The sequence below is a fragment of the Microtus oregoni genome, unplaced genomic scaffold (assembly GCF_018167655.1).
Source record: "Microtus oregoni isolate MIOR12 unplaced genomic scaffold, Mior012 000068F_ref0000429, whole genome shotgun sequence".
Classification (NCBI taxonomy): Eukaryota; Metazoa; Chordata; class Mammalia; order Rodentia; family Cricetidae; genus Microtus; species Microtus oregoni.
Genome location: NW_024543975.1, coordinates 844,565 through 871,473, shown reverse-complemented (window position 1 = coordinate 871,473; position 26,909 = coordinate 844,565). Strand labels below are relative to the sequence as shown.

Below are 26,909 nucleotides of genomic sequence, written 5' to 3'. Positions count from 1 at the left end.
ATAAGCATGCGTATGTGTATGGTCCTGGGGTGATGGCATTATTTGGGGAAGTTACTGAAACTTCTAGGATGCAGAGTCTTGCCTGAGAAAGCACATGACGACCAGCTTCCAGTCCACCCTTGGTTTCCTATCTGTGGTTGGAGATGTTATCTCTTAGCTTTCTGCTCCTGCCCCCCCGCCCCCCCCCCCCCCGCTGCCATGCTTCCTTGCCATGAGGAACACTCGTGTCCTTGGGACCATACACAGGACAGACATTTTCATCTGCAAGCTGCTTCAGGAAACCCAAGCAACAGGAAAGCAACTAGCGCTGTCATTTTCCTCATGACTCTGAAGAATTCCCCAAAAGAAAGAACTTGAGAGAGGAAGGTGTACTTTCGGTTGTGGTTTTATGGGGATTTCAGTTTGTCAGGGAGTGGAAGGCTTGGTGGCTCTTTCATCCTCAGTGATTCAGACGGTGTGGCTTGTTGGTGGCAGGAAGCAGAGAAAGAGCCAGACCAGAACCAGGAGAGGCTGTGCCTTCAAAGACCAGCTCCCGGAGACCATCTATAGCACCCAGGCTCACTTCCTAAGGGGCCCACAACTTCCCCAAACAGTGCCACCAGGGACCAAGTGCTCAAACACAAGCCCATGGGGACATTTCATGTTTAAAACCTAAAATACTTTGAGAAAGCTGTGGTACGTTTTCAAAAAGGGAACCCTGAAAAGAAGTTGCTCGGTTTTACTTCACGGGCTATTGGTGCAGGCTCCATACGGGGTGGAAGGCAGACATCTCATTACCTTGCTGAATAGTATAAATTTAACAGAGGGTGGTTTTCTTAGGATGGGCTATTTGCCTAAGAAGACTCTGGATGAAACTCCCCAAGTCTGTGTATGGCTTCATGGGTCAGACTCCAAATGCTCGCAGCCTTAAAGTTAAAGAATGGGAATTTTGATTTTGTTTTTGGGCACCATATAACTAGCATAGCCAGAGGATTCTGGGATGAGGGTGTAGAATCCTTTGTAAGTTCCGAGGCAGTCTACAGAGTAGGGAATAATGGGACATCTGGTACCTGAAGCCCTGCCATGATCCCCAGGTGTGCTCTGTGGGTTGTTCCCACTCCAGGTCCCCTGTGAGCTCCACTAAGATCAGACCACAGGACAGTCTTGCCTGGTGCCTCTCCTTCTCCCTCACTAGGGGCAGATGCCTTTCTGAGCATGCCCAGTGCATCCCTTCCAAAAGACCCCCCCCCCCACCAGGAGACTATCCTCAGATTCTTTTCAGCTCACAGATGGCATTAAGTGTGGAGGGAATGATGTTGCCTTGCTCAAGGTCACAGGCCTGTCAGGGACAGAGCCAGGACAGGAGGACCTCAGTCTCCAGCCTGAAGTGCTGGGGTCCTTGTCTTCCCTGCTTAGCCTGCAGTCCTCTGTAAGGCTGGCGTGGCACCTGGGAGGGTTCTAGGGAACATCAGAGGACAGGATGGCTCTAATTGCTTCCCGGCTCCTCTAATTGCCCACCCTCTCAGAGGGCCCTGCTGCCCAGGCTGTCTGCTAGTCTATGCCTTTCTCAATCTTTGTTAGAGAGATGTGCTCTGAAGAGCCTGCGGGCTTGTTGCTTTAAATTTCCCCCGTGGCCCCTCTGCCTCAAATCCTGACTGCTGAGCAGGGGAGAAGTTATTCCTCATAGCTCCATCATGTGCTGGGGCTGGGGGATGTCTGCTCTTCTTGGAGGTGGGGGTTAAACCCAAGATCAGTGGTTCTCAACCTGTGGGTCTTGACCCCTTTGTGATCGAATGGCCCTTTAATTGGGGTCTCTTAAGACCATCAGAAAACACATATTTACATTACAACTCATAACAGTAGCAAAATTAAAGTTATGAAGTAGCAATGAAAATAACATTATGGCTGGGGGGGGGTCACACAACATGAATAACAACTGTATTAAAGGGCTATAGCATTAGGAAGGTTGAGAACCATTGCCTTAGACCCTGTCCAGAGACCTTTGCCCTAGCATGGGGGAGTTCATGGCTGAGACAGTGTTGTGCAGCCTACCCTGTCTCCCTCACCCTTCTCGTCCCTGCTCAGATGCACCCTGAAGTCTGTTGGCTACTTGCTCTCTGGTTGAGGACAAGCAGCATGGGGCGAGGGGTTAAGGATGCAAACGATAAGACCCACAGGGTGGAGGAGAGTGTTTCTATTCTTCCCCATCCTCACCCTCCAGACTTTAGGAGTCACAACGCTTTCTCATTCTGCTTTCTGTTGCTGTAACTGAAAACTCAAAGCTTTATGAGGATTTATAAAGACGGACGTTTGTTTAGATGGTTCTGGAGGCTAGGAGATCCAGAAGCAGAGTGCCCACACCTGTCCTCAGCTGGTGAAGGCCTTCCACTGTATTCTGGTGTGTCGAGGTCATCACATAGAGACAGGGCAAGCATGCCAGCAGGAGTCACCTCCTTTTACTCTAAAGTGACAGATGCCACCCTGAGCGATCCACCCCCAAACCCTCATGGAATTCTAGTCACCTTCCCAAACTGTACCTACAAAAACCATCAGTACATGAATTTGGGGCACACACTCAGACCTTAGCACTTTCTCCACGGTAACCAGCCCTGGTGCCTCTCCTCCCTCCACAGGTTCCCCTGAGAGCTTCGGGGGAGAATCACACATTCCGTCCAACTTCCTGCAATCCCTTCAGTAGGAGCTTTAAGATACCAGCCCTGTGGCTGAGCCCCTTCATTTAGTGAAAGGGGCTGTGCCTAAGCTAAACCGCTAAGAGGAGAGACTCTTGGTTATCCGTGAAGGCTGATGGTGGGATATTCAGCATCCTTGCTCGATTCGGGAAGGTTAAGGTGGTAGATGTTGGAGGCGTTCATAATAAGGGATGAGGTTAAGGTCTAGGGAAGGCAGGAAGTCTCTAGAAAGTGGGAAAAGCAAAGGTCACAGTCTTCTCTTCAGGCCTCAAAGAAGCCAGCCCAACTGACTTGGTTTCAGTCTCTTCTGGTGCACTTTGGGACTTCTGGTTTTCAGGGTAGAAGTTGCTGTCTTTTTGAGCCACTAAGCACGTGGTCATTTTTACCAGTGATAAGGGACAGCTCTGACTCCCCCTTTTATGGGGGCAGGATGTCATACTCTAATCCTGGCTGGACTTGAACTCTCTATGTAGATCAGACTGACCTCAAACGTGTGGTAATTCTCTTGCCTCTGTCTACAGAACGCTGAGGAGACCGGCCAGAGTCATCACAACAGGCAGTAAATGTCCCTTGATTAGCTTCTCCACAGCCACACCTCAAGCCTGCGGCTGTTTCCTCACACAACGTGATTAACGGCTCCCCGGCAGCTGTCAGAAACTGCATCCGACTGCATTAGTCACACCTTGTGATACATGGACTGGAGGGACCATGATGTCCAAAGGAGCTGGTGACAGTCAAGCCTGACTCCAGAACCCAAGTTGTGCCCGATGAGCTACTGCTGACAGATGTTAGGGCTTGGACCAGGGTCAAGGATGAGGGTTCCTGAGTGGAGGAGGGCAGCATCCAGTCCTGTAGTCAGCCTCCCTGCTTACTTCCTGCTTCTGAGATTTCCAAAGACACTGGTAGCTTTTGAAGTTCTGCTGAAGCCAGGGCGCTACTTGCTCATGTGGTATACTTACTGGTTCCTCTCAAGCCTCGGTTTCCTTTCTCTGTAAAGTGGGAAAGAATTGGGGTGGGATTACAGAAATTAAAAAACCTGCAAGGAATGGCTGGCATATGGTAATTGCCTGCTAAATAGTAAGTATGGTGACCTAAGTGGACCAGACACAGTTCAAGGGCTACCGGGATAAATCAGATGTATCTTCTCTGCTGGGTGAATGAGGAGTTAGGGCCTTAGGGGCAGATTCTCCAAGAGGTGACTTAAAACCTTCTCATGACACCATTTCAGCAATCAGTATCCACCTCTGTCGCTACATCTCTGGTCAGGTGTTGTGTGGCCCTGAGGGAGTCTGGTGCCGTCCTTGTGCACGTACCAGACACAGGCTGTTGCTCGGCCCGCACAGCTGCGGGCTCTACCACAGGGTTGCGGGCTGTGCTGTGATTGTTAAGCTTACAGAGAAAGCCTTTTACTCACTGAGGTATGTTGGCAGAGACTGCTTGTTACAAAGGGGAATCCCACATCAGAACCAACACTCAGGAAAGTCTCTGAACAGCACTTGAGCCTGGGATGAGGGAGGTCTTGCTGATTTTTGAGATTCCTCAAATCATCTCTCCAGATATAAACTCCACAGCTTTTCTTCCACAGCACTGATCTTGTTAGTAACGACACCGGCTCCTCCACAGTGCCGTGAGACACGCTCCTTTTCTGGACAAACTGCGTGTTTTCCAAATCTTTCCACCCCAGCCTTTGCTCCCAGTTCTCACGGTAGAATTCAGAGGCCGCCAGCAATGCTCACTTCACAGTCTGAATTCTGAGTTGCGCACAATGCCCTCTAGCTGATCAGCTCCCCTATCACCTTTAACCTCATGTTCTCCCTACTCGGGCACACACGTCACACACGCAAATTCTCATCTAAGTATGTAACGTGGAAGGCCGCTGCTCCTGTTCCCAGTTGAGTCCTCGCTCCACTCTGATCATGAGCATAACCTTGACTGTTAGATTCCAGTATTCCAGTCCTTGGAACCCTCACCAGGGTCATGCATCAGCGTCTCCCGGGTTCACGGTCTCTTCTACTGCTGTTCTCACGGATGTTACAGTACTGACCCCATTTCTAGCACAAATTTTCTGTGTTAGCTTTCCATTCTGTAGCAAAATGCTTGAGATAAATCAACATATACCAAGGTAAGTCTTGGGGCTGAAGAAACAGATGGTGCAGTGGTTAAGAGCACCTGTTGCTCTTGTAGAGGATCCAGGGTCAGTTCCCTGCATCCACATGGTGGCTCACAACCATCTGTAACTCCATTTCGAGGGGATCCAAACCCTCTTCTGAGCTATGTGGTCACTGCACTTGCATACTCTCACACATAAAATACATCTAATAAAATTTCAGTAATATAGGGGAAGGAAGGGAGGAAAGGGAGGGAGGGAGGGAGGGAGAGAGGGAGAGAGAGAGGGAGGGAGGGAGAAAGGAAAGAAGGAAGGGAGGGAGGGCTGGGTACCTCCATTCATTCTGTGACTGACTGGCCTCGTTTTGGGTCCTGTGATAAGACAGCTCATCATAGTTGGGGGGAAACTGCTCACTTCATGACAGCAGAGAAACAGAGAGGAAGGAGACAGTGTCCAAATATTCCCTTTAAGGGCATGCTCCCACTGCCTTAAGATCTCCCAGCAAGGTCACATGTAATGTCACAGGCTGGGGACCAAGTCTTTTTAAAGTGAGCCTTTGGCAGACATATCAGACCAAAACTGTGGCACCTTTCAGAGGCCCCATTTCTAATGACCGTCACACTGGATTGAAGTGAGCATGTAAATTCTAGGGGACACAAGTGTTGCATCTCAACTTTCTACCCCAGCCACTTCCTCAACCAGGATGGGAAAGGCCTGGGTATGCGATGCCACCGTAGCCCTCACTACTAATCACACGGAGGGGCTTAGTCTCCTCCCAGCACCATGTCCCCTAGAGCCACTTAGCACCAAGAACTGGCATGGATGAAGACACCACTCTGCCATCTGCCCATTTCTGTTACTATGATAAAAGAAAAAAAAACCCTGACAACAAGCAACTTAGGGAAGAATTTATTTTAGCTCACAATTCCAGGTTACAGAGTGTCGTGGGGCAGTCACAGTGGCAGGAGCTGGAGACAACTGGTCACATCACAGCCACAGTCAAGAGGAGAAAGCACACATGCTTTTTGCTTTGTTTCTGCTCGGCTGGGTTTCTCTACTCTCGCAGGGAATGGTGCCTCCTACAGTGGACTGGGTCTTCCCATAGTCATTAATTTAGTTAAGACAACACCTCCCCATATACACATGCCCACAGGTCAACCCAATGTGGGTAATTCCTCATTGGCACTCTCTTCCCAGTTGATCTCGGAATTGAAGTCAACCTTCATACCATCCACACTCTCTCTACTGAGGCAGCCCAAGATAGGAGGTTTCAGGTTCTTCATTGACACGAGTCCTTAGCAATTGGCCTTAGCTCCCTGCATCCATGTGTGCACCATGCGGAATAGGCCTCCTCCCCAGACATGATACTATCCAAATCACAGCCCTCCCTAAACGCTACACTTAGCCCCATCTGCACCTCACCTCCACCACACCTCACCTCCATCACACCTCACCTCACCTCCACCACACCTCACCTCACATCCACCACACCTCACCTCACATCCACCACACCTCACCTCACCTCCACCACACCTCACCTCCACCACACCTCACCTCACCTCCACCACACCTCACCTCCATCACACCTCACCTCACCTCCACCACACCTCACCTCACCTCCACCACACCTCACCTCACATCCACCACACCTCACCTCACCTCCACCACACCTCACCTCCACCACACCTCAACTCACCTCCACCACACCTCACCTCCACCACACCTCAACTCACCTCCACCACACCTCACCTCCACCACCACACCTCACCTCCACCACACCTCAACTCACCTCCACCACACCTCACCTCCACCACACCTCACCTCCACCACGTCTCACCTCACCTCCACCACACCTCACCTCACCTCCACCACACCTCACCTCACCTCCACCACACCTCACCTCCACCACACCTCACCTCCACCACACCTCACCTCCACCACACCTCAACTCACCTCCACCACACCTCAACTCACCTCCACCACACCTCAACACACCTCCACCACACCTCACCACACCTCACCACACCTCACCTCCACCACACCTCACCTCCACCACACCTCACCTCACCTCCACCACACCTCACCTCCACCACACCTCAACTCACCTCCACCACACCTCACCTCCACCACACCTCAACTCACCTCCACCACACCTCATCACACCTCCACCACACTTCACCACACCTCACCTCCACCACACCTCACCTCCACCACACCTCACCACACCTCCACCACACCTCACCACACCTCACTTCCACCACACCTCACCACACCTCCACCACACCTAACCACACCTCCACCACACCTCACCACACCTCCACCACACCTAACCACACCTCCACCACACCTCACCTCCACCACACCACACCTCACCTCCACCACACCACACCTCACCTCACCTCCACCACACCTCACCTCCACCACACCTCACCTCCACCACACCTCAACTCACCTCCACCACACCTCACCTCCACCACACCTCACCTCCACCACACCTCACCTCACCTCCACCACACCTCACCTCACCTCCACCACACCTCACCTCCACCACACCTCACCTCCACCACACCTCACCTCCACCACACCTCACCTCCACCACACCTCACCTCCACCACACCTCACCTCGCCTCCACCACACCTCACCTCACCTCCACCACACCACACCTCACCTCACCTCCACCACACCTCACCTCACCTCCACCACACCTCACCTCCACCACACCTCACCTCCACCACACCTCACCACACCTCCACCACACCTCACCTCCACACCTCACCTCTACCACACCATACCTCACCTCCACCACACCTCCACCACACCTTACCACACCTCACCTCCACCACACCTCACCTCCACCACACCTCACCTCCACCACACCTCACCTCACCTTCTTGCCGACACCTCGCCACTACATCACTTACCCATCTCATTTCACCCTAACACCCCACCTTGTCCTACCTCACCTTACCTTACTGCATCTGGTTTCTACCTCACCGCATCCTCTCCCTCATCTCTGCTCCACTTCATCTCCACATCCACTCACTCCCTCTACATCCCCTCTGCTTATCTCCTCCCGCCCCAACTTCACCACTGTCTTCACACCTCATGTCCAGCTCATTTCACTTCCTGTCGCTTCCATTCCATCTCCAAGATTCTACTCAATGTCTTCCTTGGGGCCTAGGATGCCTTTCTCATCTTTGGCATTTATTGAGTCTTCTCTACCCTTAGGCCACTAATCCCCAGCTGCTCCAGTGTGTCTTTCAGACTCTGCTCTTGGCCTCTGCTGAACACTGGAATCACTAGGGGACCAAGACTCTGATTACTTAATTGGTCTGGGGGTCCCTGGGCACCACGGTGAGAATAACCAGCAGCTAAGGTAAAATCACTCTCGGGGACCTGAGGGAACTTTCTTCAAGGCCCTGAGCTGATGCCGTGGTCAGCCCTTCACAGATGTTCTTAAGGAGACTTGGCTTTCCATGGTCCTCAGTTCATCATGGCTTCTCCTTGTCCACAACTTACTGAGAGGTGTCATGTTGGGTCTGAGCACTCCCCGAGCTTTGCCTTTGTGATGGGGGAAGCTCTGTTAACCAATCACCTTTAAGAAGTGGAACCTATCTACAAGAGCTAGTTCCGGGACAGGCACCAAAGCTACAGAGAAACCCTGTCTCAAAAAACAAAAACAAAAAAAACAAACAAACAAAAAAAAAGAAGTGGAACCTAGTTAAGGCATGGCTACCTGGAGCCCAGGAAGAAAAACTGGGACGGACAGGGGGCGTGCTCTCTCTGGATGATTCCGCGGGACACAGAAGAACTCGGATTTCCCATTCTTGTGGCGTGAGTTTCCCCTTATTATCTTTAAGCTGGCCTGGTTATTTCCCGAATCAGCGAGCCGCCTGCTAGCTCCCTGATCCAGCTCTGGAGCCTCTCTGATCTCTTTCTACACTCAGAACTTTCGGCACCAGAGCCAAGGCCTCAACCAACAGAACCGCATCCCAGAGTCCTTTCTGCTACCTTTCTCTGACTGTTTAGCAGGGTACCTGGTGTATATTTGCTGGCTAGGAAAGAAGAAAGGGTGAAGGCATAAAAGGAAGAAAAGAGTCAGATACTTAAATACCAACTCCAGTTTCCTGCCCTGCTACACCAAACCTCAAAGTCAGGACTGCCATCTTTCCTACTGTAAGCCATAGGAGGCCCCCCCAAAGCAAGAGTGTTAGATGCTACTTGGTTTCCTGGCTGTGTTGCCTTGCTGAGCCTCGCCGGTAGAATAGAGACGGCAGTGGTCAATTGACCAGAGAGGAACAAATGGGGTCATGAGCTGGAGCATCCTGTACTAAGCAGCTCCATCAGCACCTAGGGCTCTCCCCAGCCCACACAAAGTGTACTCTCAGATGAGCGGTCCCTGCAGGCTGCAGAGGAGTGAGGTAAGGCTGGGAGAGCAGACTCCCAGGAGCCTATCCTTCCCAGTGGACCATCCAAGGCTGCCCAGAGGATGGTGGGAGACAGCAGTGAAACAGGGTGAGTCTGTGAGACCTGTCTCCTGCCAACCAAAGCCACATGCCCCCTCCCACATGCCCCCTCCCACACAGCCCCTCCCACATGCCCCTTCCCACATGCCCCCTCCCACATCCCCCCTCTCACGTGCCCCCTCCCATGTGCCCCCTTCCACATTCCCCTTCTCACGCGCCCCTCCCACACAGCCCCTCCCACATGCCCACTTCCACACTATCTCCCAGAAATCTTCTCCTAGGTTCTCTCTCCAATCTAGACACCAGAGGAAGGCCCAATAGAGGCAGTATTTGAAAATCATTTGGACAAGCACCCATGGCCACCATGATTTTGTCTCGACCTTCTCCATTCTGCCAGTAGAGATGCCAAGGATCAGAAAGGTGCACCGGTGTCCCAAGCCAGAATATTTGTCTGTGTGACTTAGCACACAGGGAGGTTAAGATGTCTTTTATAGGAAACTTGCTGGGAACATAGGATGGGAAGATCTGAGTGTGGTCAGGATTAGGGTAGGGCCTGGGAAGATGACAGAATAACATTCCAAGAGTAGGGAACAGAATGAGCACAGAGGAAAGATGGTTGGGAAAGAAATGGAGAAGAAACACGGAGGAGACAGATGGCTTGGCCAGGCTGAGGTGAAGCCAGAAAGGTAAACCTTAGGATTGATTTCCTTTCGGTGTTATTTTCTTTCTTTTTTTCTTCTTTTTCTATTGTGTATGTATGTGTTTGGTTTTGTTTGTATGTTTTTTATCTTTCTTCAAGACAGGGTCTTTCTGAGCAGCCATGGCTATCATGGTACTTGCTCTATGGACCAGGTTGGCCTCACACTCACAGAGGTCCACCTGTCTCTGCCTCCTGAGTGCTGGGATTAACGGTGTGTGCCACCACCATCTAGCTGGTTTTGTTTGTTTTGTTTCAAACAGCTTCTCACTTTGTAGCTCAGTCTGGAATTCTCTATACATATATACAGCCCCAACTAGCCCTAAACTAATAGCACTCCTAGCTCAGTTGTTGAAGTCCTGGAATTATTAGGTTTAAGCCATTACTTCCCAGTTTAGGATTGGTTTTACAAGTGGGAACCACAGAAGGTTTTACTTCACTGCTACATTCTGCGCCCCTATGAACCAGTGGCTCAGATGAATATAAACCCATTATCAATAGCCACGCTCATTGCCATTTTACAAGGTCTGGCAACAGCCTTGGTTCTAGGCTGGGCCTAAAGCCATGTAGTCCAGAATTAGGTCACAGCCTACAGTCAGTTTTCTGAGAGCAGTGGTGGGAAAGTGGAATTCAGCAGCAGTGAACCCCAAGGTCAGGTGATACCTACTTGGTAAGAGCGACTGGCAGGGTCCAGGTTTTCAGCCTGGCTCTGACCTCCATGGGATCTCCACCTATGGCCGTGTTCTCCTTTTTAGCTGTTATCGAGGAAAGCCAGTCTTGTTTTCAGCCCTCGGCCAAGTAGGACAGGTGCCAGCAGGGACTCTGGCACTGCCTGGAGGCCAGCTGGCCCTTAGGGATCAGGAAGCCAGGTTTGGAGGTGGAGACACAGAGCAGGATCCCCTCAGCCCCAAAACCTCCTGGCTCTTTGGACCTTGTGCAGCTCCCTCCCCTTCTGTGCTCCAACCTCACCTGTAAGGTAAGGATGACCCTTCCCACTCTTCTGGGCTCTGGATCTCTGTGTTTTAGGATGATGAGAGCCCACTTGCCTCTCAGACTCACGCTGGGCTGTGGCACAGAGGGGACAAGGCAGGTGTCACTGCACCTGGTGCATCTGAGGGGTCAGCACTCTTTGTTTTGTTTTGTGTTTTGAGAAAGGGTCTCATGTGTGCCAGGCTGGCCTCAATTATGTTAGGTATCTGAGGACGACCTTGAATATATGATCTTCTTGTCTCTACCTCTCAAGTGCTGGGATTACAGGAGGGAGCAGCCACGGCATGTTTACAGTGCTGGGATTACAGGAGGGTGCAGCCACGGCATGTTTACAGTGCTGGGATTACAGGAGGGTGCAGCCAACGGCATGTTTACAGTGCTGGGATTACAGGAGGGTGCAGCCACGGCATGTTTATTGTGCTGGAAATGGAACCAGCTTTGCTCATGGTAAACAGCACTCTGCCCACTGAGCCACATCCCAACCCTCAGCACAGCTATTGGTTAACTGAATCACCATGCAAGAACCAACTGAGGTATGGGTTGTGAAAGCACTCTCCGAATAGGAAATGCCATGACCTATACCACAACCTGGGACCTTCTATCTTACCACGTCCAGGTCCAGGCTCTGCATGCCACAGAGTGGCTCCAGGAGGCTAGAAGGTCAAGAAAACACAAGTCAAAATTATCAACACCAAAGAGAAAGGAAAACAGCTAAGAATTTGCTGATGGGATGATTCTCCACTTTGAAAAACCTGAACAAATGCCCTGACCACGAGTGTCCAGGAACAACTGCAAGCAGCCTTACAAGAAGGACTGCCGAAAGGACCAGGAATCAGAATTAGGAAAAATGAGTTCTCTGTGCTGCTGCTCACGACCGTTAATTCCAAACTGCTATTCCAAGGAGGATGTCCTCCTAATGGAGGCCAGGGCTGAGAGGCACCTATGCAATTTGCTGAATAGTCTTGAGTGTTGCAGGGAGGAATCTTTAACCCTTTGCTGCAGGGTAGGAGTGAAGACTACATATCTGAATAAAACAGAGACACATTCAGGTTTCCAGAAAGGAAGACCCTAAGGGAAAAATGCTAATGTCTTAGTATAAATTAGCAAGCAGAATGTCATTCCAGGGCAGGTAGCAGTGGACTGTAAAGGGTATTTGGAAGAGAAATTGCTGGAGAATAGCTGGGGAAATGCGGGAAAGAAAATTAATGGACGAGTAGTGAGGACCCTGATTGACAGGGTCGGGCGTGCTTGGAAGGACAGCCGGAGCAGAACAGGCCCTGCTGGAACCCTGTGTCCGAGACCGGAGGAAGTATTCATAAGCATGATGGTATGTGCTTCTGCTGGGTGCTGGGGGGCATCAGCTCAGCACCATGTGACCCCTGTGTCCTGAGAGCCACCTGCCCTGTCTGGCTCTTTCTGCAGTGGAGGTCCCTAATGTGGGAAAACTTGGGAATGAAGAGAATTGAGGGTTTCATGGTCTGCATCAGGGTGTCTGCAGTCACCACCGACTAGTTGATTATTTTATTTCCTAAAAATGATTCTAAGTAGACAAGGTGCTCACTGACTTTAGGGCCAGGGGGCAGTCGGCTTGCCTTCTTCCCTTACTGACTGATGGGCTCAGGCTACAGCCCCTGCTGAACTATGGTGGTGGAAGCTGAGCCGGTGGGAGGTGGAGCCTTTGCATGTTGAACTTGGCAGGTCCTCACCCCTCCACACTCCTCTGGGTGGTTTTGTGGTGGCCTCCTGATGACTTGGCTCAGACCAGACTTCTCGCACCTGCTGCGTTCCCAGATGTGAGAGAATAATATTTTCCCCCAAACAATCTGTACAGCGTCAGGCAAAGCTCTTGGGGGGGCAACTTCAGGGTGGCTTCACAAGGAGAGAAGCACAAAGCAGGGCGTGACCTTATGAGCTCAGGCAGGCCACACGAGGCCCTCATCACAGACACGCCCCAGGGTCAGGTCCAGCAGCTGGGGAACGTCCTGGAAGAAGCAGCAGCATGGGCAGACTTTCTTGTCAGAGTGTCCCCTACTTAGGGTACAGCAAGGGCCCTGCTTCTCCACATCTCCAGTCCTGTTAGATGTCCTGTAAGCCCCTCAGATGCTCCTAGCGTTGAGAGGAGGATAGGCATAGAGACTTGGACCTGGGTAGAGTGACACCCATGTGAGAAGGGACCAATTCAGAGACACTGAACAGGGTTCCCAGTCGCTGAAGCTGTCACTGACCCATAGTTACCTGGACACTGGAGGCACAAGCTTCTGCATATCAGCAAAGCCAGTGCTTAGAAACTAGTTAGGGACAAGGGTTTATCTCATTTGGGCTCTGTGTCATGGGCTTCCCTGTGGCCCAATGGCTTTCCTTCTGTCACCTATACTGGTTCCTATGTCTCTCACCTGTACTGATAGAGAGCCGCATCCCGCACCCCACCCAGACAACACACACACAGGAGCTACTTTACTTCTCTCTGGCCCCTTGCCCCCATCATCAAACAAGCACAGGGCCCGGAGCTATCTAAACCTCCTCATCTCAGCTGCTAGTGACTCAGATCAGCTGTCCCTGGCAGGACAGTGTCCAACACTCCAGACAGAGGCTCCAGCTTGACGGATTCCGGGAAGATTAGGAAGCTTATTTTTCCATTTTCTATTGTCAGCATCCTCCAACAAAAATTAGAGAAAATGGAAGGCATTTGGAGGACCCCTGAGAAGCATTAACTTTAAGCATATATATATATATATATATATATATATATATATATATATGTATATATATATATTTTTTTAAAAAAAAATAGAATGTTTTATTAGTACAGTTTAGTACAGTATATTCTGATTATGGCCCTGCCCCCCTACCAACTTGTCCCAACTTCTCTCCACTTTCTTATTCAGTCAAACTCACATCCTTATTTTCTCTCTCTCTCATTTGGATATGGAATGATAATAATAATGATAATAATAATAATAATAAATTAGATAAAATAAAAATAAAATCAGAATAGGAGAGGGGTTTGATGGAGACGTCCTATTTAGTTCTGAGTGTCTGAGGTCTCTCACTCCACACACTGTCTAACTGTGGGTCTCTGTATTAGTTCTGAGTGTCTGAGGTCTCACTCCGCACACAGTCCAGCTGTGGGTCTCTGTATTAGTTCTGAGTGTTCTGAGGTCTCTCACTCCACACACTGTCCAGCTGTAGGTCTCTGTATTAGTTCTGAGTGTCTGAGGTCTCTCACTCCGCACACCGTCCAGCTGTGGGTCTTTGTATTAGTTCTGAGTGTCTGAGGTCTCTCACTCCGCACACCGTCCAGCTGTGGGTCTTTGTATTAGTTCTGAATGTCTGAGGTCTCTCACTCCGCACACTGTCCAGCTGTGGGTCTTTGTATTAGTTCCCAGCTACTGCAGGAGGCGGCTCCTCAGATGATGACTGAGTGAGACACTGACCTATGAGTGTGGCAGAGTGCTGTTAGGAGGCATTTTATTGCTGTGTCCCTCTAGCAGAACAGCAGTGTTTGGCTTCCCCCTAGGTCCCTGGCATATCTACTCTTAGGTTCTTGGCCACCTAAGCAGAATTGGGGAAGGGTTCCATCTCATGGTGTGGGCCTTTAATCCAATCATAGTGGCTGGTTGTCACAAAGCTTTGTGACACCATTGCATTAGCATACCTTGCAGGCAGGCCACCATTGTAGACTGAAGTTTGCAGCTGGAATGGTGTTTACCATTCTCCTCTGGTAGCACATAGAGTACCTTCCAGAACCATGAACCAGTCAGTAGGGATGAAGGCCCTAGGTAGGCACCAGCTCAACTTCTTCATGTTCAATGAGTTATGTAGGTATGTTTTCAGTAACAGGGCCTTACCTGGGTTGTTTTGGGGTTCCCATGGGCCCCTTTGGCCAACAACTCGACAAGATGTAATCCATTCCAGAACTGAAACCTTCATTTGGTAATGAGAGATGTCCATTGAGTCTGCCTCTCCCATCAGTAGGTCAATCCCTTTAGATCACCTTCATATATGATAACTTATAAGGAGTTTCCACTATAGTAGGCTTCCATATGATCTCCACGTGGCCCTTAGCGTGGCCCTTAGCTTTAGCTGTCCCTTACCTCACCTCCCTCTTCCCTTTTCCTGGTTTGATCCTCCCATTCCAGTCTTCTCCCCCACCTCCCACCTATCATACTAGTCTGTTCTAGTTTCCTTCCTTAGGGTGACCTAGCGCTCCCCACTAGTCCCTGACTGTGAACACAGACTCTGGATACATGGGTTGTAGCGTGCTTATTGAAGATATAATAATCATCAGTATTAAACTTTGATGTTACTTTGTATGTCAAAAACGTGTGTGTGTGTGTGTGTGTGTGAGAGAGAGAGAGAGAGAGAGAGAGAGAGAGAGAGAGAAAGAGAGAGAGAGAGAGGATGCACTTGAATGGAGGCCAAAGAAAACGCGTCCTATTCTAATTTTCTATCCTCCTTTGAGACAAGATGTCACTGAACCTGGGCCTAGGCTGGCAGGCAGGAAGCCCCAGCATTCTTCCTGTCTATTCTTCACAATGCTGTGCTTAGCACTGCTCAAAAGACAATACCTGACTTTTTACATGGGTTCTGGAATTCAGAACTGAGATCTGCATGCTTCTGTGGCAAGTGCCCTTACCTACGGAGCCATCTCCTCAGCCCCTGAGCTCAATTCTTGCCAGCACAGTGTGGAGGGGAAAGGAATGAGCCATTGTGCAGGTACACTGTGCAGCCTAGCCACGCCAGTCTTGGGGCAGACTACAGGACAGCATGAAGCAATGGCAGCTTTCTTGGTGGGGTACTGATTACAAGGCTGAGTAGGGTGATGGGAAATGTCCTGCTTCTTGATTGGAGTGGCTGTTACACCAGCATGTCCATTTGTGGGAAGCCACAAATCCAAGCTTTGGGATTTGTGTATTTTGTATTTTATTACCTGGAAAGTGACCTTGAGCAAGGAAAAAGAGAGGTGGGGCTGGACGTCACTGGGCGACTTGTTAAGTCTGTCTACCTCAGTTGTGGAATGAGGAGAACCACAGTCCTTACTTCGTGAACGCTTGTGCGAAGGAAAGGCATTAATTACGTCAGGAACTCAGAGCGGCAGCAGCAGAGACAGCCAGCCTGCTTCTTCCAGTGGCCTTTAGGATGGCTCTTTAGTTCCCAGAGCTGACAGGTGCAGGGACACTCAGAGCTGGGTGAACATGGATTCTTCCACCAGCACAGCTGAGACTCAATAAACCAGAGACTCCTGGAAGATAAACACAGCAGTTCCTCCAGGGCAGAGGTCAATCTGTAGACCAGGCTTTGCCCCAACCCAGGTTCCTAGGCCCCTGCTATCTTCTGGCTAACAGTAGGCTCATCTCCACATAGAGGCCGCCATTTTAATGCTTACTAGGTGCTCACACCCCAGGACCTTCTGGGGATGTCCTCTTTGGGGGTGAGAGAAGGAAGTTCCTAGCCCTCTCTGCTTTCCACTTCATCCTTTGCTCCCAGTTCCTATCTGGGAGCCATGTTTTCCAGGTTCCTGTCCAGAAATGACCTCCTCCCCTGTGGGGAGGTCCTGCCTCCTCCCTTCTGCAGGGAGTTAGCCTGGCAGATAGTGTGCAGGACAGAGCTCTGGGTAGGAGCTGTAGGTCATTGCTTCTCTCCAAGAGTGAGTCTGGGATAAGTTTGGGCTGATCCAATCAAATAAAGAAAAGAAACAGAAGTTATCCATGAGGCCAAGGAAATGAGAGACATTGAGTGGGGAGCAGAGCTCGCTCCCTAGAAAGAGCAAAGGAAGACATATTCTAGGGCTTGCTGGGGCCAGAGCCATCCTCGGGATCCCTGAATGCTTAGCACTTGTGTTAAAAGACACCTATCTCAGGCTGCCAGGAACACGGGGGCAGGAGAATGGACAGACTGTCCATGTTGGTTGACTCAGCTGCAGGGCCTCCAGAGTTTTCACAGAAACTGCTAGAGTTTCCCAGCAGGGTCCACCAGTTCTCTACAGCTTTCTGAGAGTCAAGAGGCAGCCCGGGCAGTCTGCAGGCATGGGAATGAAGCTTTATATGGAAAAAGTCCATCTTTTCTCCATTTACCTGTGTGTCTGATGGTGCGTCCATCTACCCAGCCATCCACCCATTGAACACATCCATCCATCAACCCACCCATTGAACACATCCATCCATCCATCCATCCATCCATCCATTGAACACATCCATCCATCCATCCACCCATTGAACACATCCATCCATCCACCCATTGAACACATCCAGCCATCCACCCATTGAACACATCCATCCATCCACCCACCCATTGAACACATCCATCCATCCACCCATCCATCCATCCATTGAACACATCCATCCATCCATCCACCCATTGAACACATCCATCCATCCATCCATCCACCCATTGAACACATCCATCCATCCATCCACCCATTGAACACATCCATCCATCCATCCATCCACCCATTGAACACATCCATCCATCCATCCATCCACCCATTGAACACATCCATCCATCCATCCATCCACCCATTGAACACATCCATCCATCCATCCATCCACCCATTGAACACATCCATCCATCCATCCATCCATCCATCTACCCATTGACCTATCATCGGTCTAGCAATGTATCCATCCAGGATCTATCTATCCACTTGACTACCACCCAAACTATCCATCCACTCATCCACCACACACACACTCACACACACACACACACACTCACACACACACACTCTCACACACACTCACACACACACTCACAAACACACACACTCACTCACACACACACTCACACACACACACTCACTCACACACACACTCACACACACTCACACACACACTCACACACACTCACACACGCACACACACACACTCTCACACACACTCACACACACACACTCACACACACACTCACACACACACTCACACACACTCTCACACACACACTCACACACACTCACTCACACACACACACACTCACACACACACACTCACACACACACACTCACACACACACACACACACACTGGTCCACCTCATTCATTCATTCACCCACACATCCATCTGCCCTTCCATCTACCACTCTGCCACTTCCACACTCATTCACACACCCATCCAATAACTTATTATTTCATATGTCATGGGTGCTCAGGTACACATAGAATTTAACCTCCAGGTACTTCTGCTCTATTTCACTACCTAAAGTTCCAGTATCCAGGAAGCTACAGAGCAGTATAATACCAAGAAGGATGGGATGCTGGGGCACAGGAGAGGGGCATCTGACCATGGTGCCTGGAGGCTCAAGGCAGGCTTCCTGGAGGAAGCAATAGTGAGCTGGCCATTTGAAGGGTAAAGTGAAGCTAGTCAAAAGCAGTGGGAGCAGTGGCTGCTCCCGGACCTCAGGCTCCCTGTCTATGGCTGGAAGTTGTCATAGAAGTGGGGCTCCATGGTGCAACCCACCCTCCACTCACAGTGTGGGCCAGTGGCAAGATCTTGCTGGGGTATTTGAGCGGAAGGTCTGTGTGCTGTCCATGGACTGGGCTTTTAAGAAGCAGGTGTGTCTTCTCAGGCATCCCTGCCCTTTCGTCTTCTGGAGGCAGACAGAGGCTGGAAGAATCTACACCCCCCACCTCCAGCAAGTACAGAGGACCGGCCACCTGCAGGGGTGAACACCTGCTTCCTGCCCACTGTGAGAACAGTCAATAAACTTATCTTCAACCATGGTGTTTGCAGTTTGTTACAACTCTTGGTATTTCCTTAAAAACACACCAGAAGAGGAGGGTGTAATTCCTGACGATGCCAGCGGTGTCTCCAATTGTTACCCTCTCGGTACAGTTTGCGCACCACTGTACCATAAGTGAGCAGGGCAGGGGCCTGGGGATTGAAAGAACACACAGGAGACCTGGATCATTTGAAAGGAGAGCAGCTGAAGGCCGTTTATTCAACCTTGGGGAAATCCTTAAATACCTAGCTGCTGCACAAGGAATTCCCCCCAGGCAGGTGGGAAATTGCCACACCCAAGATGGAGTAAACAATGCCCTACAGCTAATCAGAGGGAGCACAGGAACAAACAGAATGTTTTAGCTGGCTGACCAGAAACTGTCCTCAAGATGAACCCCAGGAGCAGGGGTAGACCTATGGGCCCTACAGGAGGGAGCTTTGTCAGAGGAAACCACAGTGAGCTTGTGCCCCCAGGAAAGAGGCAGGGAGGGAACTGCTAGGGCGGGCTAGAGGCGACTGAGGATGGCTAAGGGGCTCTAGCCAGGCTAGATGCCCACGGAAGACGGACGAGCCTGTGGAGAACACAGGTGATTTGATCACAAGGTCAGTGAACAGCAGAGCTGGACTCACCCAGGTCTTCTCTGTTGAACACAAGTCACAAGATACCACACAGTGTAGGAACAGCTGGGAGTCTGGCAACAAGGGCTCCTTCAGTGTTTTTCCGGGACTGGCCCCTGCCAAGAATGCTGTTTCCAATAGCTCCCAAACAGCAGCCACAGGAAATCCCCACTTAGATGGAGGCTCTTCTTCCCCCAAATGGATATCCTGCTTGATTTGGTCCTACCTTCCTGGGGAGCCTAAAGAAGGCTGTCGCTGGGAGCCGAGATTGATCACATCTGCTGGCTATCACCTGTGAGTCACGTGCTCCTCTCTGCAGCAAACTGGGCTGGGTAAACAATGGAGCAGAGCTTCCCTACCTGCCCACCGTCAGGAAGCTTAGGCCAAAGCCCCCAGGACCCCTTGCCAGCACACCTCTGTCCACGGCCTTCCTTGATTTTGTAGATGTGTCTGGTTTTGCTGCAGAGAGTGAGGGCTTGTGCTTGACCGGAGCTTCTAGAACCCCACCTGTGTGCTTCCCTGATGCTGTTCAGAGCATCTCCTCCCTCAGTAAGATCCGTTGTCCACACCGCATCTGAAGAGGCTTTTACTACTCTGCACAATGATTTGGAGATAGCAAGCAACATGCAAACTTTAGACTTTCTATATGGAGACTGTTAGGCTCAGAAAACCAGGAAGCTCCACGAAAATGTAAGTGCCTATGTTAGAGAAACTGTGTGTCTGTCTATGATCATCTCTCCATTCATCTGTGCATCTACTCATTCATCCGCCCACCCGTTCATCTAGTCACCCATCCATTTATTTACCCATCAATCCTTCCATCTGCACATTCACCTATTCCCTTCTGCCCTCCAGCCATCCACCTACCAACCGATCCATCCACTCCTCAACCTCCCATTCATCCGTCTACCAACCCATCCACACATCCATTCACTCACCTACACATCTGCCTATCGTCCACTTCTCCATGTATGCATCTCCACCCAACACCCTCTGCTCAACCACCTAGGTATTCATTTGTCCACCCATCTATCCATCAGTCAATCCACCCATCCGCCCACTCATCCACCCACCTGCCCATCCACCTACCCATTCACTCACTCATTCATTCATCATATACCCACCAACGACTCATCTTTGTACTCACCATGTGTGCATTCTTCCATTTCCCACCCACCATCCGCCATACATCTGTGCATTCACCCACCTATCCACTCATCATACATACATGTTTGGTCGAGACCCCCTGACACCCCTTTATCCAAGGACTCTGGGATGTTTGGGTGAAAGCATCACCCCAGCCCCTGGCACCCATCCTTGGAGCAGGAATGGAGCAGGAAGCTCCATTTTAAGTCCCCTCCCCTGGGAGTCACCTTGTTACGGGACTCCACCTCCAGGAAAGGAACACGTGGTCTCCCCTGCCCTCTCCCCCCACCAGGCTTTCCTGATGCCACCTGAGAGTACTGCATTAAATGTGGGCATCTTTTATTTGGTCTGATTCGGTCTGACTGGAATTATTCGCATAGGCGGAGAAGCTCATCTTAAGAAATATACCTAACAATGCATACATGTGTGCACACATGTATACAACAGGTACCATAGGCTGCCCTGCCCAACTCTCTTACCGTCCAGGCTAGGTAACTATACTGACTACCCTCAGCTTTTTTTAACATCATGGAAAGGAAGGCACCTGAGTTCTGCACAGACTGGAACGCCAGCTCCCAGCAATGAGCTAATGTCAGTTTTCTTAACTAGAAAACAGAGCCAATGCTTTCTAGCTCCAGTTCACCGTGGGGATTTAAAGAAGCAGATATTCCGCAATGGGGCAGAATTAGAACTCTGTGCTTGGAGTGCATGGGAAGTCCCTGTTGTTGCCTCACCCAGAAAAGCTCAGGGCCACTAGCCAAGGACAACTCTATGCTCTTCTTGCAGAAAGCCTGACCCTGGCTCTCCCCATGCTGTGACCTAATTTTGGCCTGGCCAGATCTGGCGTCTTCCTTTTCCCTTTATTGTCTCGGAGATCTCAAGTGCATTTGGCCCGGGACATTTCTGCAGAAATAGCAGATGTTAGCCCTCGGGCCACAGTGTCACCTGACCGCCACATTGTATCACACTTTCCTCTGGCAGCACCTGCAGTCTGCACTGTGACCCTGCAGAGCTCACCCAGGTACATGTCCTGCAAGCCACACGGCAGTTATCACACCATGGAGGAGCCACCATATCCTCTCATGGTTGGGATAACTCGGCTCTTGGGCCAACCTGTTACCATTCTACAGCTCATTGCTTGCCTTATCTCACGAGAGCAGAAGCCTCTGAATTGTGTTCTTTACCGAGTCCCTGAGGGCCATCACTTTAAAATGTCACTTCTTCCCTCAGAGTGGGTAGAGACTCCTAAGTGGGGGTGGTGGGCATCTCAGGCAAGGGAAAGGAAGGGAACAGGGCAAGGCTATGCTGGACTGGTTACATGAGGGGCTTCCTGTGGGTCACACCCGCCCTCTAAGAGGACACACTAGAAGAGGTCAGACTCTGAGTCCCAGTTCCTTTAGGGGACAGGGCTGATGGTTCTAACTGTGGAACTGTTCATAACAGAAGCTAAACTTTGTGCTGTGACTTTTCAATTGTATTTTAATAAATAAAGACTTCCTGAAGATCTGAGAGTAAAACAGTCGCACTGGTCAGCCTTACAGACCAGGTTATGGTAACATACACCTTTAATCCCAGCAGCCATAATGACGCGTACCTTTAATCCCAGTAGATACACTAGTTGCCATAGAAACCAAGAGGTTCAGGGCTTTAACCACGGTGGTGCACACCTTTAAATCCTAGCCCTAGAGAGGATTATAAATGGGAGGAAACAGCTCTCGGTCACGTAGTCTCCTTCTGAGATTCCAGGAGGCAGGATCACCATTTCAGACTGAGGTCGAGGTAAAAGCCAGTAACTGGCTGTTTTGCTTTTCAGATCTTCAGGTTGAACCCCAATTTCTGACCCTGAGTTTTTATTAATCGTGCTTCAACTCTGAACACCTGACACAGCAAGTCAGCACACCAGACACGAATGTTGCCCTTGGGCTCATGACCCTGTGACCTTGAACATCACGGCCACTCTTGGTGCCTCCGCTTCCTCACTTGTGTGATTGTGATATTTCCATGACTCACACATGTAAAGTGTGAACATCCATGAAGACACCAGTGATGCTCAAGTGCTGTGTTATTTCACCACAGTGAGGGACCCAACCCAGGGCCTTCTACATGCTAGACAGGTCCTACACCACCAAGGGTGCAGGGTGGTCTTCCAGGGTAGCTTAGGTTTATTTGAAATCGCCTCAGCCTCTCCAGTTCTCAGATTACAGTCTGAGCCACTCCTGCAAGAGTTTTACATTGTATTTACTCTCTGAAAATTAAAATGCATTTATGTGCTATGAAATACACAACTATCTATATATAATTGCTTTAAAAGCACAGTAAGAACAACCTTGTGCAATTATATGCATTACATATATATGCACATGCATTTATGTAGACATGTTTTTACATATGCATATATTATATATGCAAGTATTGTTTTTATAGGTATATGGTTTACATGTATATATTATATATGAATAAATTATATTTATATAGGTATAGTGTTTATATATAGTGTTGTATAGTGTTTGCATATATATAAATATCCACCCACAGTATTTATATATGTATATACTGTATATGTGTACATCATAGTAATACAAATATATGTGCGCAGTATATATTTTATGCATGTATTATGTTTGCCTATATTGCATGTATATATGCTATATCACATTATCTATGATGCACATGCATATATCATACATGTGGATGTGTGTGTGTAACTGTGTAAAACAATGGTTCTAGCATGACTCTCTGAACACTGTCAGCACACGGCAGGGCAGCAACTGTCTCCCCTCTTGACCTCATGGCTGGCTGCCAGCTGCTGCTCCTTGAACGGCAGGCATCTGGGTGGCATCTGGGTGTCTCTAACCCAGGAAGACATACAAATTCAGTGTGGTTTCCACTGAATGCATGTGGCACTCATGCTGTTATCATGTTGGAAACCTGTAAGTGGAATCCTTGCTGGCAGGAAGCATCTGCAGTTGCTGTCTGTGTGTCCCATCCCCATGAAAACAGGCTGTCAGCACTCTGGGCAGTCCCGGAGCATATCCCCCCCTCCCCCCATATCAACTCTTGCTGTCTTTTCTCCAAGAAGCAACAATTACTCTGATGCCTGCCTGCGTCAGTAAGTCTTCTGTGACTGTGACATAATACCCAGGAGATATCAACCTAAGGGAGGAAGATTTGGCACGCACTTTCAGATGCAGCAGGTCACGGCCACCGGACTCCGCTATTCCGGGCCTGTGTGGTGCGTCATGTGGTCATGTGGGGAGCATGCAGCAGAGCCAAGTGGCCCTCCTCATGGTAAACAGGAGGCAGAGAGAGGAAGAGGCTGGGGACAAGACCTGTTCTTCAAAGGCACTCTCTGCTGGCTCTCCTCCTCCAACCGACCTCACCTTTCCATACAGCATCTTGTATGAACTCACTCGTCCTCTGAAGAGTTCCCCATGGAGCCAGGCCTTCAGCAACCTATCAAACCATGACACTAGCACTATGCATAAGTGTCTTCCGTGTGTGGAACTCATGCCAGTGGACTCACACTATGCATATTCTATGTCTGAGTTTGTTTGGCCTGGTGTTCCTGATGTTTATGGATTCTGCTCAGTGTGTGTCCACAGCAGTATCTCACGGTGTTCATGCACTTCCTTTGCCCAGCTCCCTCCTCCTCCTTCTTGTTGATTTTTGGAGGTATTTTTGTTTGGTCAACTTTTTTTTTTGTTTTGTTTTGTTTAGAAGACAAGATTTCTCTGTGTGGCCCTGGCTATCCTGGAACTTGCTCTGTAGACCAGGCCGGCCTTGAACTCAGAGATTTGCTTGTCTCTGCCTCACAAATGCTCAGATTAAAGGTGTGTGCCACCCAGCTTGCCTATCCGCAGGTGAATCATTCACCCTTTAGGTTAATTAAAAAGAAAACTACTAGAACATTCCCATGTCTTTCTCTTTGTAAAGGTGTTTCATTTCTCTTGGGCTTGTAGGAACTTTGTTAAGATATAAGATATAAATGTGTGTTTAACTTTGTAGGAGATGACTGCAATCCCTTGACCTGGGGGAAGCTCATTCTTTTCCAGCCCATAGTCTTGATGAGCACTTCACACACTTGAAACGAGGTTGTCCTGCCACACTCAAATGCGGCACTCAACAGGCCTCAGTGAGCCAGCCGACACTGACTGTGCGCTGTTGAAATCTGTAATGTTTCTGCTTCTTTGTGCTCTGTTTATTGAGGGCAGACTGTCATCTTCCCCAACAGTGCGATTCTTCCACTTCTCTCTGTTCTGTCAACTTTGATCTTACTCGTTTCCCACTGCTGTTACTGGGCACACACACTCAGAACTCTTGCATCTTTCTGACAACTGACTGTTTAATCAATTAATTAAGAAATACTCGCTACTGTTTCCCACCTTATATTTTTGGCCTGATCTTCATAGGGTCAGCAGGGGCTGAGCATTTGCAAGATTTATCAGGAAACTTCTACTTTTATGGGTCTTTGTCTATAACAGCTTCTCCACAGATGGCATATGGTAGACCTTGCTTTTTATACAACCTGATAATCTTCACTTTAACATGCGGTGTTGTGACAGTATATTTAATGTAATGGTGACCTTTGGGAAGTTGGGATGAGCCTGTTATCTGACTGTTTCCTTTTCACATCTCATCATCTGTGGTTTGCTTCTCCTTCCCTACTTCTTTTTAATTACTCAGCGAAGTCTCCCAGGATTTCATGTAGGTTTCCCCTCCCCTGTCACTTTCTCTCTCTCTTTTTTCTTCCTTTCTTTTGATGATCCTGAGGATCAAACCCAGGGCCTCATGCTTGCTAGGTTGAATACATCTTCATCCTTTGTTTTAAAATTCTCTATCTGGAGACAGTGTCCTGATGAGTTGGCCAGGCTAGCCTCAGACTTGTCCTGTAACCCAGTAACTGGTTACTGGTTCAGTAGCTGGACTTGTAGGCCTGCGCCCCTGGCCTGACTCACCTTCAGTTTTCTCAGCATCTTCAAGCTATGTTTCTGCTCTGTTTAATTCTAGGGACATCTCTAGGATGAAAGTAAGAGTTATGTGATAGTCCTCACAGATACCACACATAAGAAAGTGAAATTGGGAGCTGCAGAGAAGGCATAGTGGTTAGAACATTTGCTGCTCTTGCAGAGAGCCCAAGTTTGGTTCTCCGAACCTGTGTCAAGTGGATTACAACCTTCTGTAATTTTGGCTCCAAGGAACCTGATGCTTCCAGCTTTTGCAGGCACCCAAATATATATATATATATATATATATATATATGCGCACGCACACACATACTGAAAGCAAAATAATCTTCAAAAATAAGCCAGAGCTGGGTCAGCGTGTCTTGATTACCCACTCAGCACTGCTTCTTGATGGCTCTCAGTAGTTTCTGCTTTTGGGTGTTAAGAATGTTGCTGCTATGGGCAATTCTTCCAAAATCATGTGTTTGAAAGTCTATTTGTATCTCTCTTGAATAACTACACTTAGGAATGTCATTTCTGGGGTCTGCAGTGAGTTTGCATTTAATACTTTGAAACAAACTATCAAGCAAAACAAGCTTTCCAAACTGCTACTTGGTGCTCTCATTTGCAAAGGATGACAAACTTTTAAGTAGTGAGAGAGGACACAGTCTTTCCCCTTACACAGGTTCTCCCCCTTTGGTGCTCTGTTTCTCCCTGTAGATCAGCATCGCTTCCCCCGACCCCGAACACCTCATTCTGCAGTCTCTCAGCTGTGGAGTCCGCTCCACTGAGATCACCTTAAAGTGTCTTTATTTAAGCCTGATTTGTTCACAGAGTGAAGTGTGCATGTGTGCACATGCAAGTCATTTGCAGAGGTGAAAGGTCAAGGAGGTGGTTTGAGTAGGAATGGTCCCCAAAGGCTCATATATTTGAATACTTGGTCACTAGGGAGTGGCGGGTATTTAACAGGGATTAAGAGGTGTGTTCTTGCTGGGGTAGGTGTGGCCTTGTTGGAGAAAGTGTGTCACTGGGGATGGGCTTTGGGGTTTCAAATGCTCAAGCCAGGCCCAGGGTTTCTCTCTTCCTGCTGCCTGCAGATCCAGATGTAGAACTCTCAGCTTCTTTTCCAGCACCATGTCCGCCTGCATGCAGCCATGCTTCCTGCCATGACCATAACGGACTGAACCTCTGAACCTATAAGCCAGCCCCAATTAAAAGTTTTCCTTTATAATAGCAGCCATGGTTGTGGTGTCTCTTCACAGCAACAGAAACCCTTAACTAAGAGATCTGACATCAGGTGTGATGGCTATTCTTGGTTGTCTGCTTGACAACATCAGGAATTGACTAACAGTCAAACAGTTCTGCATACCTAAGAGGGATTTTTCTTGGTTAGATCACTGAAGGTTAGAAGATCCACCTTAAACCTGAACCTCACCTTCTGATGCAGCCTATACAAAGGACGTGGGAAAGGGGAGAATTTTCTCTTTGCCTGCTTTCCCTAACTCCTCCTGGAAGTTCATTTCTTCACTGGTATTAGGTCTCACTTCTTCGGGATTCTGA

The 26,909-nt window shown here is 49.4% G+C and overlaps 1 pseudogene; it reads left to right on the top strand.

The window, feature by feature from the left end:
• LOC121440538 overlaps positions 1 to 26,909 on the top strand; it is a 59,981-nt pseudogene that overhangs the window by 15,603 nt on the left and 17,469 nt on the right.